The 19,806-nt window shown below is 38.0% G+C and overlaps 1 pseudogene; it reads right to left on the bottom strand.

Moving 5' to 3' along the window:
• Positions 1 to 15,660: 15,660 nt before the first annotated feature.
• LOC140138797 (beta-1,3-galactosyltransferase 1-like) lies at positions 15,661 to 17,376 on the bottom strand (annotated as a pseudogene).
• Positions 17,377 to 19,806: the final 2,430 nt, after the last annotated feature.

Below are 19,806 nucleotides of genomic sequence, written 5' to 3'. Positions count from 1 at the left end.
TAAATGTCTAAATATAAAATCATTTAATACACGACCTAGCACATCATGCACATGCACATGACATGAACATGACTTGGACGTAGTCTAGGGCCTAGGGTTCACCTATCTATGCTCCCAGCAGTATACCAAGCAATACCTTTTACTGTACGATATGACTAGGGCTAGGGCCTAGCATGCCTAGTTCGTTAATTACATTTACATTGCCCCAGCAAATATTCCAAATGACCGAGTCTTCTACAAAGTAGGCCTACAAGTCAAGGCACTGTCATGACTGTATCGTGTCTGTCTAATGGTGCATTCATCGTATATACAGCATGCAGCAGGCATGTTGCTCGAAAAACACTAGCAACGAATTTGCTTACGGATACCCTCGCATTGCGTTAGAGAATATGCTCGAACAACATGAACAACAGGCATGTATCTTAACTGCTTAGTAAGCTTAACTATTTTAACATATCCTGATGATACAAAATGGAAAAACAAGTTGAAATATACATGCTGCAATATGTCCAAAATTCAAGTAGACTTTTAAAGAAAATTTAAATGTTTACTAACCTGTTTTATTTGCAAATTTAGGCCTCAAGTTCATGTACGTCACTCGTACGTGTGTAACTCCATTTACTTTCCTGTTACTTTCACTGCTGTACATTGGGCAATATCCCATAGTGTTGGGCGAAAGCGATACGTACTTGCAAACACCTGCGCACGCACGTGCGTACCCGAAATAACTTTTGAACGCAGGTGCGTATCCATAAACACTTGCACATGTGCGTGCGTACCCATAAACACTTGCGCACACGCTTGCGTACTTGCAAACACTTTCGAACGTGCTTTCGTATGCATAAACACTTGCGAACGGGTGTGTAGGTCTACATGCAAACACTTGCGCACACGTGTACGTACTTTCAAATACTTGCGAACGTGTTTGCGTACTCGCAAACACTTGCGAATGGGCATGCGCACATGCAAATAACCTGCGCACGCACGCGAGTACTCATAAACACTTGCGAACGCACAAGCAAACACGAAAACACTTGCGAACACTTGCGAACTCGCATGCCAAATGCGTGCCCATAAACACTTGCGAACGTACGTTTGTACTTGCAAGTACTTGTGTACGCGCGTGCGTACCTGCAATAACTCGCGAACGCATGTGCGTACCCATAACACTTGAGCATGTGCATGCGTACCCATAAACCGCAATATCATATAACCACTTGAGATTGCGCATGCGTACTTGCAAACACTTGTGCACGCGCGTGCGTACTTGCAAACACTTGCAAACGTGTGTGCATACCGGTAATGTTCGCAAGCGTACGCATGAAAACTTCCAAACGTGAGTGCGTACTCGCAAACATTTGCGAACCCGCGTGCGTACTCACCAACACTTGCGAACGCGTGTGTGTAGGGCCTACCGGCAATGTGCGCGAGCGTACGCACCCACCTACAATAGCTTGCCAAACGTGCGTGTATAGGCCTACCTATAACACTTGCCGTTCCATGAAAAATTCAGTGAGAGAGTGCGTTCCCCTCCCCTGCTTTCGCCGACTATGATCGAAAACATAGAGGCCTATGATGCGGCCGGCTCCAGCCAGGGGCTAGGGGCCCGACTATACATAACCGCTGCGTACGGCCCACTCACTCCACACCCGGTTGCCTCCCGCGTATGGATGCCGACCTCTGCACCTCTGACGCCGGCTACGCCGACGGCGATACCCGGGACATTACCCCGGGGCGATATCACGTGTTAGTAAAATGGTTAAAAGAATATGCGAAATAACAATAGGCCTATTAGGGACCGTTCAAAACACTTGTTCGGGGTCTGATGCAAAAAAAAAAATTATCAGTTCTCAAATAGTTCAGGGTCCCCTTTTTTTTTTAAAAATTATGGGTCAATCCCATCGAAAATCATGTAAACTCAATTTTCACAGGAAAATTGTTAGTTTATTTTTTCAAGGCCACCCCCTAGAAGGGTCAAAACTTTTAAGCACCCCCCTTTTTTATGCCTCCCCAACAAGTGTTTGTCGCACCAGCTTCCACCAAGTTGTAGGAATTCCCATATCAACATCAGCCCGCCAATTGAGCGGCGACGGGGCCGTATAGCATACCCCGTACCACCCGGTGTTTTCGCGTAAGTCATTACATGCTTGTTGGAGGTAGTGAACGCCACGGCGGGCCACTTTTGAAGAAGAGAAACGGAAGTACGGTATAAATCGGGAGATCATGCGGCATGGATATAATTACTTTAATCATGTTATACTAAGCATAGGCCTATTTCGTCCTAATAATATCTTATGTATTAAAAAGGCCATTAAGTTGTGCGTTGAAACATTGGTTGAAATCAGGTTGAAATTTCAACGTTGTATCAACGTTGAAGTTCAACCTGATTTCAACCTTCTTAATTTTTTGCATTGAAAGTTGGTTGAAATCAGGTTGAAATTTCAACGTTGTATCGACGTTGAAATTTCAACCTGATTTCAACCAATCTCTAGGTTGAAATCGGGTTGAAATCTGGTTAGGTTAGATTTCGACGTTGTATCAACGTTGATACAACGTCGAAATCCTAACCTGTGCCCACTGGGATGTGTATGTTGCTATCTACTGACGATAACTCATAACAGGTAAAGTGTATGTTGCTATCTACTGAAGATAACTCGTAGCATGAACAGGTCATGTGTATGTTGTTATCTACTGAAGATAACTCGTAACAGGTAATGTGTATGTTGCTACTGAAGATAACTCGTATCATGAACAGGTCATGTGTGTGTTGCTATAACTCATAACAAGCCATGTGTATGTTGCTATCTACTGAAGATAACTCATAACAGGTAATGTGTATGTTGCTATCTACTGAAGATAACTCGTAACATGAACAGGTCATGTGTATGTTACTATCTACTGAAGATAACTCATAACAAGCCATGTGTATGTTGCTATCTACTGAAGATAACTCATAACAGGTAATGTGTATGTTGCTATCTACTGAAGATAACCCGTAACATGAACAGGTCATGTGTGTGTTGCTATCTACTGAAGATAACTCATAACAAGCCATGTGTATGTTGCTATCTACTGAAGATAACTCATAACAGGTAATGTGTATGTTGCTATCTACTGAAGATAACCTGTAACATGAACAGGTCATGTGTGTGTTGCTATCTACTGAAGATAACTCATAACAAGCCATGTGTATGTTGCTATCTACTGAAGATAACTCATAACAGGTAATGTGTATGTTGCTATCTACTGAAGATAACCCGTAACATGAACAGGTCATGTGTGTGTTGCTATCTACTGAAGATAACTCATAACAAGCCATGTGTATGTTGCTATCTACTGAAGATAACTCATAACAGGTAATGTGTATGTTGCTATCTACTGAAGATAACCCGTAACATGAACAGGTCATGTGTGTGTTGCTATCTACTGAAGATAACTCATAACAAGCCATGTGTATATGTTGCTATCTACTGACGATAACTCATAACAGGTAAAGTGTATGTTGCTATCTACTGAAGATAACTCGTAGCATGAACAGGACATGTGTATGTTGCTATCTACTGAAGAGAACTCATAACAAGCCATGTGTATGTTGTTACTGAAGATAACTCGTATCATGAACAGGTCATGTGTGTGTTGCTATAACTCATAACAAGCCATGTGTATGTTGCTATCTACTGAAGATAACTCATAACAGGTAATGTGTATGTTGCTATCTACTGAAGATAACTCGTAACATGAACAGGTCATGTGTATGTTACTATCTACTGAAGATAACTCATAACAAGCCATGTGTATGTTGCTATCTACTGAAGATAACTCATAACAGGTAATGTGTATGTTGCTATCTACTGAAGATAACCCGTAACATGAACAGGTCATGTGTGTGTTGCTATCTACTGAAGATAACTCATAACAAGCCATGTGTATGTTGCTATCTACTGACGATAACTCATAACAGGTAAAGTGTATGTTGCTATCTACTGAAGATAACTCGTAGCATGAACAGGTCATGTGTATGTTGTTATCTACTGAAGATAACTCGTAACAGGTAATGTGTATGTTGCTACTGAAGATAACTCGTATCATGAACAGGTCATGTGTGTGTTGCTATAACTCATAACAAGCCATGTGTATGTTGCTATCTACTGAAGATAACTCATAACAGGTAATGTGTATGTTGCTATCTACTGAAGATAACTCGTAACATGAACAGGTCATGTGTATGTTACTATCTACTGAAGATAACTCATAACAAGCCATGTGTATGTTGCTATCTACTGAAGATAACTCATAACAGGTAATGTGTATGTTGCTATCTACTGAAGATAACCCGTAACATGAACAGGTCATGTGTGTGTTGCTATCTACTGAAGATAACTCATAACAAGCCATGTGTATGTTGCTATCTACTGAAGATAACTCATAACAGGTAATGTGTATGTTGCTATCTACTGAAGATAACCTGTAACATGAACAGGTCATGTGTGTGTTGCTATCTACTGAAGATAACTCATAACAAGCCATGTGTATGTTGCTATCTACTGAAGATAACTCATAACAGGTAATGTGTATGTTGCTATCTACTGAAGATAACCCGTAACATGAACAGGTCATGTGTGTGTTGCTATCTACTGAAGATAACTCATAACAAGCCATGTGTATTTTGCTATCTACTGAAGATAACTCATAACAGGTAATGTGTATGTTGCTATCTACTGAAGATAACCCGTAACATGAACAGGTCATGTGTGTGTTGCTATCTACTGAAGATAACTCATAACAAGCCATGTGTATATGTTGCTATCTACTGACGATAACTCATAACAGGTAAAGTGTATGTTGCTATCTACTGAAGATAACTCGTAGCATGAACAGGTCATGTGTATGTTGTTATCTACTGAAGAGAACTCATAACAAGCCATGTGTATGTTGTTACTGAAGATAACTCGTATCATGTACAGGTCATGTGTGTGTTGCTATAACTCATAACAAGCCATGTGTATGTTGCTATCTACTGAAGATAACTCATAACAGGTAATGTGTATGTTGCTATCTACTGAAGATAACTCGTAACATGAACAGGTCATGTGTATGTTACTATCTACTGAAGATAACTCATAACAAGCCATGTGTATGTTGCTATCTACTGAAGATAACTCATAACAGGTAATGTGTATGTTGCTATCTACTGAAGATAACCCGTAACATGAACAGGTCATGTGTGTGTTGCTATCTACTGAAGATAACTCATAACAAGCCATGTGTATGTTGCTATCTACTGAAGATAACACATAACAGACCATGCTTATGATGCTATCTACTGAAGATAACATATAACAGACTATGTTTATGTTACTATCTACTGAAGATAACTCATAACAGGCCATGTGTATGTTGCTATCTACTGACGATAACTCATAACAGGTAATGTGTATGTTGCTATCTACTGAAGATAACTCGTAACATGAACAGGTCATGTGTGTGTTGCTATCTACTGAAGATAACTCATAACAAGCCATGTGTATGTTGCTATCTACTGACGATAACTCATAACAGGTAAAGTGTATGTTGCTATCTACTGAAGATAACTCGTAGCATGAACAGGTCATGTGTATGTTGCTATCTACTGAAGAGAACTCATAACAAGCCATGTGTATGTTGTTATCTACTGAAGATAACTCATAACAGGTAATGTGTATGTTGCTACTGAAGATAACTCGTATCATGAACAGGTCATGTGTGTGTTGCTATAACTCATAACAAGCCATGTGCATGTTGCTATCTACTGAAGATAACTCATAACAGGTAATGTGTATGTTGCTATCTACTGAAGATAACTCGTAACATGAACAGGTCATGTGTATGTTACTATCTACTGAAGATAACTCATAACAAGCCATGTGTATGTTGCTATCTACTGAAGATAACTCATAACAGGTAATGTGTATGTTGCTATCTACTGAAGATAACCCGTAACATGAACAGGTCATGTGTGTGTTGCTATCTACTGAAGATAACTCATAACAAGTCATGTGTATGTTGCTATCTACTGAAGATAACTCATAACAGGTAATGTGTATGTTGCTATCTACTGAAGATAACCCGTAACATGAACAAGTCATGTGTGTGTTGCTATCTACTGAAGATAACTCATAACAAGCCATGTATATGTTGCTATCTACTGAAGATAACTCATAACAGGTAATGTGTATGTTGCTATCTACTGAAGATAACCCGTGTGTTGCTATCTACTGAAGATAACTCATAACAAGCCATGTGTATGTTGCTATCTACTGACGATAACTCATAACAGGTAAAGTGTATGTTGCTATCTACTGAAGATAACTCGTAGCATGAACAGGTCATGTGTATGTTGTTATCTACTGAAGAGAACTCATAACAAGCCATGTGTATGTTGTTACTGAAGATAACTCGTATCATGAACAGGTCATGTGTGTGTTGCTATAACTCATAACAAGCCATGTGTATGTTGCTATCTACTGAAGATAACTCATAACAGGTAATGTGTATGTTGCTATCTACTGAAGATAACTCGTAACATGAACAGGTCATGTGTATGTTACTATCTACTGAAGATAACTCATAACAAGCCATGTGTATGTTGCTATCTACTGAAGATAACTCATAACAGGTAATGTGTATGTTGCTATCTACTGAAGATAACCCGTAACATGAACAGGTCATGTGTGTGTTGCTATCTACTGAAGATAACTCATAACAAGCCATGTGTATGTTGCTATCTACTGAAGATAACACATAACAGACCATGCTTATGATGCTATCTACTGAAGATAACATATAACAGACTATGTTTATGTTACTATCTACTGAAGATAACTCATAACAGGCCATGTGTATGTTGCTATCTACTGACGATAACTCATAACAGGTAATGTGTATGTTGCTATCTACTGAAGATAACTCGTAACATGAACAGGTCATGTGTGTGTTGCTATCTACTGAAGATAACTCATAACAAGCCATGTGTATGTTGCTATCTACTGACGATAACTCATAACAGGTAAAGTGTATGTTGCTATCTACTGAAGATAACTCGTAGCATGAACAGGTCATGTGTATGTTGCTATCTACTGAAGAGAACTCATAACAAGCCATGTGTATGTTGTTATCTACTGAAGATAACTCATAACAGGTAATGTGTATGTTGCTACTGAAGATAACTCGTATCATGAACAGGTCATGTGTGTGTTGCTATAACTCATAACAAGCCATGTGCATGTTGCTATCTACTGAAGATAACTCATAACAGGTAATGTGTATGTTGCTATCTACTGAAGATAACTCGTAACATGAACAGGTCATGTGTATGTTACTATCTACTGAAGATAACTCATAACAAGCCATGTGTATGTTGCTATCTACTGAAGATAACTCATAACAGGTAATGTGTATGTTGCTATCTACTGAAGATAACCCGTAACATGAACAGGTCATGTGTGTGTTGCTATCTACTGAAGATAACTCATAACAAGTCATGTGTATGTTGCTATCTACTGAAGATAACTCATAACAGGTAATGTGTATGTTGCTATCTACTGAAGATAACCCGTTACATGAACAAGTCATGTGTGTGTTGCTATCTACTGAAGATAACTCATAACAAGCCATGTATATGTTGCTATCTACTGAAGATAACTCATAACAGGTAATGTGTATGTTGCTATCTACTGAAGATAACCCGTAACATGAACAGGTCATGTGTGTGTTGCTATCTACTGAAGATAACTCATAACAAGCCATGTGTATGTTGCTATCTACTGACGATAACTCATAACAGGTAAAGTGTATGTTGCTATCTACTGAAGATAACTCGTAGCATGAACAGGTCATGTGTATGTTGCTATCTACTGAAGAGAACTCATAACAAGCCATGTGTATGTTGTTATCTACTGAAGATAACTCATAACAGGTAATGTGTATGTTGCTACTGAAGATAACTCGTATCATGAACAGGTCATGTGTGTGTTGCTATAACTCATAACAAGCCATGTGTATGTTGCTATCTACTGAAGATAACTCATAACAGGTAATGTGTATGTTGCTATCTACTGAAGATAACTCGTAACATGAACAGGTCATGTGTATGTTACTATCTACTGAAGATAACTCATAACAAGCCATGTGTATGTTGCTATCTACTGAAGATAACTCATAACAGGTAATGTGTATGTTGCTATCTACTGAAGATAACCCGTAACATGAACAAGTCATTTGTGTGTTGCTATCTACTGAAGATAACTCATAACAAGCCATGTGTATGTTGCTATCTACTGAATATAACTCATAACAGGTAATGTGTATGTTGCTATCTACTGAAGATAACCCGTAACATGAACAGGTCATGTGTGTGTTGCTATCTACTGAAGATAACTCATAACAGGTAATGTGTATGTTGCTATCTACTGAAGATAACCCGTAACATGAACAGTCATGTGTGTGTTGCTATCTACTGAAGATAACGTTTTTGAAAGAGGGTGCTCAATCTTAACAGTTGCCTATGATATTTGGTATTTTATGACCAGAACATAAATTTTCTTCGCATCAGGATATTATGGGTGCTACGTCTTGGGGGGTCTAAGTGTGAGTAGTGCATCGAGGCAGCGATCCGCGGCTGTCGTTGTGATAATGCACGTAGGTTCCCAGCAAATACAAAACGTGTTCGGCATCATTCGCAAAAGGTTATAAAAGGTTGTCAGAAAACGTTTAAATGTCGGGTTATATAAAGGGGACATTAATGGTATAAAACGTTTTCATAACATTTGTTGGTAATTTACTGCACAGCAAACACAAATGTTTTACAGAAAACATTTAAATGTCGGGTTAAATAAAGGGTATAAAAACGATTTAATAACATTCCAAAAACATTTTTGAAAACTTGGTACAAATCATTCTAAACAGAATGTTATTTTGGGGTTGAAAAAATATTTTGCAAAAAATGTTTGCCCAAAATATTTACAATAACGTTTTTAAAATGTTTTCATGACCTTTATATAACCAGACATTTAAATGTTATTAAAACGTTTTGTAAAAAACATTTTAAGAACATTTCTGTGTTTGCTGGGTGCAAATATTTTAACATGTTATTTAAATGTTGACAAAATATTTGGCCAAAAATGTTTGCAAAAATAGTTTAAAATGACATTTCGAAAACATTTTAAAAATATTGTTGTAGTGTGTTTTCATACAAAAACGATTTCATGACCTTAATATAACCCGACATTTTAATGTTATTAAACCGTTTTTACCCAAACCAAAACCCAAAATATAACTTATTTAAAACGTTTTAAAAACGTGTTTGTGTTTGCGACGAATGAAGTCAAACTGGGGGTGCACACAAGCAATTAATTTGGTAACTTCAAAGTTAAAAGATCTGTAGCTATTTTGAAAATCATATTTTTGTATAGATATTTACAATAATATCAACGTGTAGGTTTATATTGAAATTAAACCATGTAAAAGAAACATGGGAAATACAAACGTGAAGAAATGTTGAACTCTATATATATATAGGATATTTAAAGTATAGGAATGGCGTGCTGCTATGGCATGTGGGTTATGGTTAGTGAATTAGTGTGTTTATTTGTGGATCGTTTTTGGTAAAAAGGTATAAATTCTTATCATTGATAATGAGTCAATGAAAATAGCGAAAGTTTAGGGTGATCAGTTTTTAAAACTATAAATGTCCCTGTTATTTTTATTTTTGAAATTTGTGCACAGTATTTACCCCGGGAGTATTTAGGTGCTACATTTGTTCTCAAAAAATATATACACCTCAATGCACGTGATACATCGACGTTGCAAAGTTGCGGGGTGGGGGCACTGCTATATAAGGGCCGCTACAGACTTTTTAGTGGATGTAGACTATTCGATGCAACACCTATTCTATTTCCATTATTGTTTAACTTCTAACGAATGTTTGATGACGTAAAATCGATAATAGGCCTATATTTCACCAGACATTCGACATAACAAATATTGATTTTCCGTCAACACTCATTCGTTATAGAAGATGAAAATTAATTGAAATATACGGTATTGAATAACTAATACGTGTTGAACGAATATTCTAGGTCAAATATTTGGAGTCTATAATGGCCTTTACGGCAAACGATTCACGCACGAGTGCCCCTTATGTGTGTAAAGTAATGTCTTTTTTGGTGGCGGACCGTGGATTGCATATTTAAAAAGGAAATCGAGCTAGGCCTTGTCGGTTACAATCTTTTATTGAATATATTTTGGTCCCCGGGGGTTCACTTGGGATATTATTTGGTACGCATACTCGTCACAAAAAACGTCGAAAGGGTCGAATTTTGACCTGCTGGCGTAGACGCCATTTTTAGGAAAAGGGGTACATGTGGGGGGTACCTTTTAAGGATAATCTACGACGTTTAGGGTTGTCATTTCAAACCATATTCGACGTTAAGGGTCACTTATTTGCAGAGATGGTTCTGGAGATGGTTAGCCTACTCAGGTACTCAAGTATATACATCATTAAAACAAAGAAAATGAATATATACGATTCCAGGTTATTCTCTTTATAATTAGTAGGCCTACTCATATTAAGGGGATACTACACCCCTGTCCAATTTTGTGCCTATTTTTGCATTTTTCTCAAAAATCATAGCGTATTGGTGACAAGTAAGATATGTAGCCTATATTATAGGGGCAAGGACTACAACTACTGCAATGGACATTTTATTTCAGCACAGACAACAGTTGTGGAGTTACAGTCAAAAATGAGGGAAAACCAGTTTTTGATCAATACATCAATAACTACTTGCTTTGAGTTGCTGAATTTTCAGTGCAGTGGTTGTAGTCCTTGCCCCTATAATATACATATCTTACTTCTCATCAATGCGCTGAGAAAAATGCAAAAATAGGCACAAAATTCGCCAGGGGTGTAGTACCCCCTTAAGTCAGAAAATTGTCATATATACACATTACACCATTTAGGGGTCCGTTTTAGTGTCTTACGTCATTTAGGGGGTAATTTCTAATACCTTATGCCAATAAGGGGTGAAATTTGCAAGCCCTGAATACGCCATTTAGGGTCGAATTTTGAGATGCTGTGACAAGCATGGGTACCACTTAAAGCAATATTATAACATTTTCAAACAAAATAGATTAGCATTTCTTTGCCATAAAATGTTAGCTTTTACTGTCAGATATATCCGCTTTTATTTTTGAGCCGAACAACTACGGCAAAGCAAAGAAAATTGGAATTTACTACCAGCGCACATGTCGCCAATACGTACCACTCCTTCGGTCATGTTATGGTACGACCCTTTGTTGTGTATATCACCGTCCCGCACGCCGTGACGTACTGTGTGTTATAAACATCGTGTATGCGTTCGACTAATAATTGGCTTATTATATTCAGCGAAACGAAACGAAACGAAACGAAATGAAGTTCTCACGGCTATTGGACATTATGCAGATTGTCACAGCTCATCTTGTGATACCAGTTGTTCCTCACGGGTGCGCATTGTTGATTAAGAAACACATTTCTCACGGCTATTTCTGAATGAATTATGAATTGATTTTGATTGCAAATTATGCAGATAGTCACAGCGGATGTTTTGATACTCATTTCAAAGTTGTCATTCATTCCTAGCAGGTGCAGTGAGCCCGTTTCGTTGATTATCACTTTTTGCCAAAAGTGATAATCAACGAAACGAATTCTCACAACTACTTCTGAATGAATTATGAATTGATTTTGATTGCAAATTATGCAGATAGTCACAGCGGATGTTTTGATACCCATTTCAAAGTTGTCATTCATTCCTAGCAGGTGCAGTGAGCCCGTTTCGTTGATTATCACTTTTTGCCAAAAGTGATAATCAACGAAACAAGATCTCATAGCTTTTTAAGCCAATTATGGAATCTATTTAGAGTGGAAATTATGCAGATTGCCACAGCGCATCTTTTAATACCAATTTCAAGGTTGTCACTCACTCCCATCAGGTGCAATGAGCCCGGAATGTTGATTTAGAAACACAGTTCTCACGGCTATTTCTGAATGAATTATGAATTTATTTCGATTGCAAATTATGCAGATAGTCACAGCGGATGTTTTGATACTCATTTCAAAGTTGTCATTCATTCCTAGCAGGTGCAGTGAGCCCGTTTCGTTGATTATCACTTTTGCCAAAAGTGATAATCAACGAAACAAGATCACTGCTACTTCTGAATGAATTATGAATTGATTTTGATTGCAAATTATGCAGATAGTCACAGCGGATGTTTTGATACTCATTTTGCAATCAGTTGTCAATTCATTCCTATTCAGAAGTGCAGTGAGAACCCGTTTCGTTGATTATCACTTTTGGCCAAAGTGATAATCAACGAAACGGGCTCACTGCACCTTCTGAATGAATGAATTGATTTTGATTGCAACTTATGAATAGTGATGTTTTGATACAAAAGTTGTCATTCATTCCTAGCTGCAGTGAGCCCGTTTCGTTGATCTTTTGCAAAAGTGATAATCAATTTGCAATCAAAATGGATCAATCACTTTGGCAAAAAGTGATAATTCAATGACAACTTCAGAAGCAGCTGAAAATCAAAATCAATTCATAATTCATTCAAAGTATTGAAATTTCGTTGATTATCACTTTTGGCAAAAGTGATAATCAACGAAACGGGCTCACTGCACCTGCTAGGAATGAATGACAACTTTGAAATGAGTATCAAAACATCCGCTGTGACTATCTGCATAATTTGCAATCGAAATAAATTCATAATTTATTCAGAAATAGCCGTGAGAACTGTGTTTCTAAATCAACATTCCGGGCTCATTGCACCTGATGGGAGTGAGTGACAACCTTGAAATTGGTATCAAAAGATGCGCTGTGGCAATCTGCATAATTTCCACTCTAAATAGATTCCATAATTGGCTTAAAAAAGCCATGAGAACTTCGTTTCGTTGATTATCACTTTTGGCAAAAAGTGATAATCAACGAAACGGGCTCACTGCACCTGCTAGGAATGAATGACAACTTTGAAATGGGTATCAAAACATCCGCTGTGACTATCTGCATAATTTGCAATCAAAATCAATTCATAATTCATTCAGAAGTAGCCGTGAGAACTTCGTTTCGTTGATTATCACTTTTGGCAAAAAGTGATAATCAACGAAACGGGCTCACTGCACCTGCTAGGAATGAATGACAACTTTGAAATGAGTATCAAAACATCCGCTGTGACTATCTGCATAATTTGCAATCAAAATCAATTCATAATTCATTCAGAAGTAGCCGTGAGAACTTCGTTTCGTTGATTATCACTTTTGGCAAAAAGAGATATTTGACGTAATGGGCTCACTGAACCTGCTAGGAATGAATGACAACTTTGAAATGAGTATCAAAACATCCGCTGTGACTATCTGCATAATTTGCAATCAAAATCAATTCATAATTCATTCAGAAGTAGCCGTGAGAACTTCGTTTCGTTGATTATCACTTTTGGCAAAAAGAGATAATCAACGAAACGGGCCCACTGCACCTGCTAGGAATGAATGACAACTTTGAAATGAGTATCAAAACATCCGCTGTGACTATCTGCATAATTTGCAATCGAAATAAATTCATAATTCATTCAGAAATAGCCGTGAGAACTGTGTTTCTAAATCAACATTCCGGGCTCATTGCACCTGATGGGAGTGAGTGACAACCTTGAAATTGGTATCAAAAGATGCGCTGTGGCAATCTGCATAATTTCCACTCTAAATAGATTCCATAATTGGCTTAAAAAAAGCCATGAGAACTTCGTTTCGTTGATTATCACTTTTGGCAAAAAGTGATAATCAACGAAACGGGCTCACTGCACCTGCTAGGAATGAATGACAACTTTGAAATGGGTATCAAAACATCCGCTGTGACTATCTGCATAATTTGCAATCAAAATCAATTCATAATTCATTCAGAAGTAGCCGTGAGAACTTCGTTTCGTTGATTATCACTTTTGGCAAAAAGTGATAATCAACGAAACGGGCTCACTGCACCTGCTAGGAATGAATGACAACTTTGAAATGAGTATCAAAACATCCGCTGTGACTATCTGCATAATTTGCAATCAAAATCAATTCATAATTCATTCAGAAGTAGCCGTGAGAACTTCGTTTCGTTGATTATCACTTTTGGCAAAAGTGATAATCAACGAAACGGGCTCACTGCACCTGCTAGGAATGAATGACAACTTTGAAATGAGTATCAAAACATCCGCTGTGACTATCTGCATAATTTGCAATCAAAATCAATTCATAATTCATTCAGAAATAGCCGTGAGAAATGTGTTTCTTAATCAACAATGCGCACCCGTGAGGAACAACTGGTATCACAAGATGAGCTGTGACAATCTGCATAATGTCCAATAGCCGTGAGAACTTCATTTCGTTTCGTTTCGTTTCGTTTCGTTTCGTTTCGTTTCGTTTCGTTTCGTTTCGCTGAATATAATAAGCCTAATAATTCCATCGTAATAATAAGCGCTGAATCAGCATTTAATTCAAAATCACGGATTTTGACAAAACTACAGCACTTAGTGTCTAGATTTTTGCAGGGTATATTGGTTTAATAAAGTACAATTTAATCGTGTAAAAAAAGGAATTTTAAAAATTCAGTGAGGGCGTCTTCCTCAGCAAATGTTATAATATGGCTTTAAGTATGCGAGTGAACTTCCGGGGATTTCGGTACATACTAGTACAAAAATGGTACAAAAACAAACCCTTTTGTTACCTGTAAATTAGGAGACGCAAAAGTAGGAAATTCGGTATAGCTTTGTAGGCCTACCCTTACCGTATAAGTTGTCCATCGTAAAGTTACAAAATGCACTTGCTTATAAGTTATTGGATTTATTGGCTTCATGTTTGTAAACCGAAATGTACGAGAAAAAAACTCATTTTAATTTTACGTAAATTTTTTTCTGGATTTCTTAAATAAAAGAAACAAATCGGGTCTCAAAACGAAATGGGGTATTCCAGTTGAAATCCATACACCCTCTATGAAAGACATTACCTTAATTTTCCACATAGGGGGTGTAGATTTCAAACGGGGCTACCCCATTTGAAATTCACACTCCCTGTGTGAAAGCTTAAGGTCATGTCATCGGAAAACATACCTGTTTTGATCCTAACCAAACTCACACTTCTAAGTTATTACCATAACTCCATTTCTAAGGGCTGTGCAATAATTATGTGTACCCCGGGGTGGTGAATTCTCAAAGTGGTCTGCCAAAAATCGATTGCCCCCCCCTGGCCGTGCCAAAAACCTTTTGCCCCCCTTTGACGTGCCAAAAACCTTTGCCTCCCCCTTTTGACGTGCCAAAAATCTTTGCCCCCCTTACACACTAAGTTTTTGGGGAACCCGAATTTAAAACCTTAAACTGTCTTATCATAATTATAATGCGAGCTCAGCGTGCATGAAATTTTGCAGACTTGAACGTGCTCCTAATGTTTTCCTACACCTTTTAAGGGCGTAATATAGAAACGGTGCCCAAAATATCTGTGCCAAAATCGCTTGCCCCCCCTTTCGACCTGCCAAAATCGCTTGCCCCTCCTCCCCTTTCGACCTGCCAAAAATGCTTGCCCCCCCTTTTGGCCTGCATAACAATCTTCCTCCCCTATAATTCACCATCCCGGGGTACACATAATTATTGCACCACCCCTAATAGTATCGCTAACCCTAACCAGCCCTCCTCTCTCTCATCATATCTTTTCCTCTCTTTCTCGGAATTCTCTTTACGTTCAACTTCTCCAGTTTCTTTCCCTTTGTCATTCCCTCCATTCCCTCCCTCCTATGTGTTTAAACATGCCCAAGTTTCTTCCCGTTCCCCCTCCCCAATAAGCAAGCTGTGTGTCACTTGATATATTAAACTTACCACAAAATTCAAGGTAATCAAAATTATGCCATTTTCCCCAAACTGAGAGTAGAGACCATTCTGATACACTTTTGACCGTATGCGACCAGGATAAATAGCACATGTATTCATGAACTCCGGTCTCTCCTTTACCAATAACTCTTTGGGTATACCTATGGTTATTTTGTGGTACAATGCCTAAAACGTGTAAAACCATACCCATATAAACATCTTCAAGTTTCAAATGTTTTACATGCCGAGATATTGTCAAAATACGAGGAAGTAGATCACTCGACAAGAGATACGAAGGTCCTGCCACATATGGTGGGTATTCAGGATACGGATACTCTTCTGAAGTCATTATCCATCTTTGTGAAAGTCTGTCTCGTTTGTTTATTTCCCTCACTGGGTGTGCATCCGTAAATAAATGCCCTTCAAAAACGTCCTCGCTGGCAGCTCCATTTTGCAGATTTTTAACTAAAACGGGTATATTCGGCAACGTATCGCTATCAATTTTCAGGATAAATTTAGCTGATTGACAAAATGCGTAAGCCCAGCGAAGCCCATGAGTGTCTTCAAAGTCAAATTTTCGTAGCTGTCTATGAAGTCTTCTTTGCATATATCATGGTGTTCTCTGTTTTCTTCCGCGATTTGCTTCTCTACTGTTGCGTTCATACTTTTCCCTATAAGAAACACTGTAGCTACCCCTTTTCCTGCGACCCGGCCGTTCTTCCCCCACGTTCGTCTAATAACATCCCTCTTACTTCTTTCCTTAGTTGCGCTTAACACGATTAACAATAAAAACACATCCTTTCTTTTTTGGCATAAATGTATGTTCTGGAAAACAGAAGTCGAAGAAGGCGGGTTAACAACATCAGTATTGAAAAATGTATTGTTGTTGATACATTTTGGATTTATATCAATTGCAAGATTTGGTGACAGCAAAATTTTGATATTCCGATCAAGTTCCTTGAATGTACAAAGGTTACTGATAGACAGTTCGACGTCACTTTCTGTTCCGAAGCTTCTTGACTTTAAATTAACGTAGATATTGTTGATGTTCTCAAATGGAGCATACTCGGTCCAGTATTTGAAAATGAGTGTGGAGAGACCATACCATATGACTACCAGACAGAAGTTCCTGTATGCCCGTATATGTCTCATTGTCGTCTATAGCTCCAGCTGCTACCAGTGCATTGGACGGATAATGCATGCAAATTGCCAACGACAGACTATAAAACATGAGCTTAGGAATGAATCACTTTATATATCCGAGTGGTGTTTGAAACTGGTGACTTACAGCTTATACCATCTGGAGTAAATTCAGGCAGTTGAGAAAATTGTGTGTAGTGCTGCAACCAAAATTAAACAACGAAAAGCAACTTGAAGAATATAATTATGACTTCGGCTTGCCACTGCACTGTCTTTTGAGTATATTGCTATGTGAATCATGAAACGATATGTCGTGTAGAGCCAGAATAATACACAATATAATACACATGCATGCTCACTGAACTCATGAACTTGAGGCCGGTTTTGATTTTTAAGTAACCAACCGACCGTAAGAATCGGACACGGTGATTGATTTTGCTAAGTTAATACTAGCCTTTTAGCCATCAAAGTGCATATTTTTCTGCACAAAAGCTCAAAAGGCTGTGCATTGAATATCATATGTGTACCCCAGGGGTGGTGAAGTCTCAAAATGGTCTGCCAAAATCACCCCCCCTTTGGCGATGCCAAAATCTTTCCCCTTTTTTTTGACGTGCCAAAAAGTCTTTGCTCCCCTTTTTTATACACATGAAAAATTTTGGGGAACCAAAATTTAAAACCTTAAATTGTCTTATCGTATGCGAGCGCAGAGAGCAGGATATATTTTAACCGTGTTCCTAATGTTTTTCTACACCTTTTTATGGTGTATATCAAAACTGTGCCCAAACATCTGTGCCTCCCCCTTTCGACCTGCCAAAAATCGTTTTTCAGAATTTTATGTAGATTTCATTTTAAACGTTTTGGTGGGAATTTTTGAATTGGTATCCTGGGTGCTTTTTGGGCGGATTTTGGATTTAAAGGGTAACGCAGGAGTCAAATGTCAAATGTCAAAGTTGGTAAATCTTGGTTTAAAACAATACCAAAGTATTCTTCTCATCCAAAGGACTATGAGTTATCTTCAGTAGATAGCAACATACACATGACCTGTTATGAGTTATCTTCAGTAGATAGCAACATACACATGACCTGTTATGAGTTATCTTCAGTAAATAGCAACATACACATGACCTGTTATGAGTTATCTTCAGTAGATAGCAACATACACATAGCCTATTATGAGTTATCTTCAGTAGATAGCAACATACACATGGCTTATTATGAGTTATCTTCAGTAGATAGCAACATACACAAAGCCTATTATGGGTTATCTTCAGTAGATAGCAACATACACATAGCCTATTATGAGTTATCTTCAATTTACTCGTGCAATACTTCGCATGTCTTTGGCTAGCGAAGGTGAAACCAAGGTAAAATCTTTGTCTGGCGATATCCTATAGTTGAATGCCCATAAACAAATAAAAGAAATTATTTAATAACCCCGTTGCTCCGCCATTGACGATAGTTATGAATGACATTGCCCTTGAAAACCACGCATGCTTAAAATTAATAGCCTATTTGATTTCCACAGTACTACAAAATGACTTATATTCCCGGCTTATATTCGCCGTAAATAAACATTTAGATATGAGTCAGGTGGTATGCGCCGTGCATTCTCTAAATTCAGTAAATTTCCATCGTCAACCGTGTAATTGAATGAGATTATTTTGAAATTTTAAAACGCTTGAAATATCACAAACAAATAGGCCTATGTTAATAAATAATATAAATACAAGCTAAAACCGTTGGGGTTCGATAATGAACCCCACAAAACTAACCGAGTATATGGAAAATGCCATACGGCCGGGCGGTTTCACAAGTTGCCGGCTCTATCATGCCACTCGCCGCCTGATATGAGTAGAGAATCATTGAACACCTCAATATTTCGACGCGTTCTGGACCGCGGTTCTGGAGCTCAGGGTTCGGATTTTAAATTTGAACGCATCCAGAACACGTCCGATGTGTTAAAAAAAAAAAGAAAAAGATTTTGAACACATCGGACGTGTTCTGATTTTTATCGTCTTCTTTGGAAACAAAATACCAGCACTGGGTTGGTAAGAAAACATACAAAAAAACTTGCAGAGGGGCTGATGCAAAGGGGGGATGACATTTTTTTATCCCTCTGAAGGGGGGAGGGGCCTTTAGAAATATCACCTTAATTTTTTTATTCGTAGAACATGAGTTTACACTATTTCCAATGGGGTTGATGTTCATTTTCCATGCCAAAAAAAAAAAAAAAAAGGGGGGGCTGAAAATAACTAAAGGTCCGAAAGAGGGCCCTGAAAAAAAAATCAGTGAATTTTTGTTTTTGCATCAGGCCCCCCTGTTACAAGTGTTTGTGAACGGTCCCTAATGGTGTATATACTTTGTCAACATGCAGCTGGTCAATGATCATGATGATCTGTTGAACGATAGGTTCCTCTCACTTTTAAGATATAGGCCTATGCGTATAAATTTCACGTTTGCACACATTTGGTTGAATACGGTGGTGTGATTAGCAATCAAAAAGTCATTTTACAAATGACAAACCTAGTGATATTGTTTACCCCACTGTTTATTCCATTACTTCATGTTCTTTCCAAAGATAGAAAGAGTTCCAGCCGGAAGAATGCACAATGGTTTTGGTTTAAGAAAACAAATTATTCGTAAACATGGTAACTATGTACGAAAATTGGAAGATATAGGCTAAAGGTTGATGCTTCATGATTCGACCCTTAAAGATGGTCTGTTATTTTAATGCGCTATTTAAGGAATCGGATAGTT

This window comes from Amphiura filiformis, chromosome 18 (assembly GCF_039555335.1).
Source record: "Amphiura filiformis chromosome 18, Afil_fr2py, whole genome shotgun sequence".
In the NCBI taxonomy this organism is placed as follows: domain Eukaryota; kingdom Metazoa; phylum Echinodermata; class Ophiuroidea; order Amphilepidida; family Amphiuridae; genus Amphiura; species Amphiura filiformis.
Note: the sequence above shows the minus strand (reverse complement) of the source record. Positions and strands in the feature narration are given on the sequence as shown.